The following is a 2,572-nucleotide window of genomic DNA, read 5'->3' as shown; positions in this document are numbered from 1 at the left end:
AATCACCACTGAGTAGCCAGCAGGTTTCCTGTATCCTGTGCCTCTACTGAGACTCTTTCTGTGTCCTTGTCCGAGGACCTGCTTCCTTTCCAGGAGGGGCTGCTTATTGCTCACCACCCCTCAGAGTGAGGAGGTGGGGTGGGTCCCCTTTTTGGTCTCACTCGCTGCTCTAAGAGCATCTCTGTTCTAGCCTCCTATAAAACCTCTTCTCCTTGGGAGTGGGGGCAGAGGATGATGCCTTTTGGCTACCTCCCCTCCCACCTTTGTTGCTTACCATCTCCAAGATACCAATCACAACCTCCATTTATCAAACCCTTGGCACCTGGCTCAGGGCTTCCTTTGCTTCCCAAGCCCTGCCATCACTCTGGATGACTCTAGCATCCACGGGAACGGTGCCTCCAGCTCCCTGGGCTTTTATCCCCTGACCCCGGCATCTTTGTAGGCCTTGCTTCTCTTCCAGTTCAGCCTCCCATTTCCACTCTCATGCCCTGAACTTGAGACACTGTCCATGATCATCACTCCATCTCTGAAACCACTCACTCGGATACCTAGGTTGCTCTTAAAATCGCAACCTCTCACCACTTCCTACCCCTATTTTCTTATTTGTTTTTTTCATTAGCACTTATCGCCATGTGACATACTGTATATTCTGCTTATTGATCTTATTAAATGTGTCTCCCCAACTCTCTAGAGTGTAATCTTCAATGAGGGCGTGGATTTTGTTTTCATTTGATCACAGCTGAATCCACTACTCATTGAAATAACTCCAAAGGTATGTAGCAGTTGCTCCATAAATATTTGTTGAATGGATGAAACATCATTCCAAGTGCTAGTGTATACAGTTTGGCAACACCACGCAGAGGTAAATACTCATACTCTCTCTGTTTTATAGATGAAAACCCCAAAGCTCAGAGAGGTGAGGTAACATGTCTAAGCCCACACAGCCAGTAGGCGATGGGGCTGAGAGTTGAAGCCAAGCAGAAGGGCCACAGAGTCCATGAACTTAACCACGAGGCCATGCTGCTTCCTGTATTAAGCTTCTCTCTAAGCCTTAACTACTTCTTCCCAAATGCTCTCCTGAAATCCTCCTCTCCTGTCCATCCCCACTGCTGCTGCTTCATTGCTCTCCCTGTCTCTGACTGGGTCCCTTCAACCTCCAGGCTGTTTCCTTTCCGGTCCCTGCCATCACCACACATACATCACCATCGCACCACCCCCCATCCCCCGCCCGCCCCACACACCTCCCTTTCTCTGAGCTTAATGGCTCCCCATTGCTTTTGTCTGACAGGGCAGGTTAAACTCCTACTATGGAATTCCAGGGTCTTCCCCACTGGGTCCTCATCTCTGTCCAGTGTCACCTCCTGCCATGTCTTGCATGTTCACTGCTCCAAACACACTGAACTTCTCATTATGCCCTGAACAGATCAGGTTATTTTTCACCCTTGAGACTTTTTTTTGGAATGATCACTGCTTCCTTCTCTGCAGTACATAGTCCTATTTACCATTCAAAGCCCAACTCCACTGTCACCTCCTCCATGAACCCTTCCTTGACACCCCAGTGCATTAGACTTGCCCTCCTCTGGGCTTCCACAGCCTTTGAGCACTTGTCTGTCACATCAGATCACGAAGCACTGTAGCCGCCCATCTGTAAGGACTTGTCTCCCGCCAGGTCTGTGAGCTCGGTAAGAACAGCAGGTGAATCTCCTTGGCCTGCGTCCCAGCTTCCTGCACATGGCTCAGCTCAGAGGAGGAACTCTTAATGAGGGTGCCTACCAATGTTTCAATCGTTTCATGATCATTGCTAATGCTCATACACATCCTCACTTTATAGGTGGGGAAACTGAGGTGCAGAGGATTAGCTGAATCAGCCTTCCTCCAAAGCCTGTCATTTCCCTTCCTCACGTGCTTCTCAGTCTATGCCGAACGCAGGAGAACGTGGTGGAGGGAAGGATGGAGCCGAGGAGGGAAGGCGAGGTGGAGGGAAGACCAGGGACTTGGTGAACTGGGGCAGTGGGCCTCAGGGACACTGGGCTCGCCCTGGCTCTCATGCCTCTCAAGCTGCTGCTATGGTCATGAGTGCACTGAGAGCTCAGGCAGCCCCTGCTCACTCCCCAGCTCCAGAAGATGCCTCGGGGAGGCCTGTGGTCTGGGCCCCAGTGTGGGCCCAGGAACAGCTGGGGTGCAGTGGTCTAAGCTGAGAGCAGAGACTGGACCAGCAGCAGATGTGGTGTGACTTGATTTAGATGTGATAAAGGAGGCGGAAGGAAGGGAGCAGGGAGAAGAGAATACCGGGGCCCAGTCATCACGATGGGGGTGGAGAACACCTGTATCAGGTCTCCTAAGGTCAAGGACAGGGGACTCACACCCCCTTGACAGGAAATACTTGCTTTTCAGAAAGAGAAAAGGAGGGAAACTTGCTTGTAGGGTAGTGGCTAGGTCCCAGTATCTAGAGTTACTGGGTGCCTGGGCTTAGAATCCCTGGGTGGCCACTTTCTGGTGGCTTTGGACCAATTATTCAGCTGGGCTCTGTCACTTACATATTTTGTGACCTTGATCAAGTTACTTGACCTCT

The sequence above is a fragment of the Pteropus vampyrus genome, unplaced genomic scaffold (genome assembly GCF_000151845.1).
Source record: "Pteropus vampyrus isolate Shadow unplaced genomic scaffold, Pvam_2.0 Scaffold36, whole genome shotgun sequence".
In the NCBI taxonomy this organism is placed as follows: Eukaryota; Metazoa; Chordata; class Mammalia; order Chiroptera; family Pteropodidae; genus Pteropus; species Pteropus vampyrus.
The sequence above is the reverse complement of the archived record's forward strand: the minus strand, read 5'-3'. Positions refer to the sequence as shown.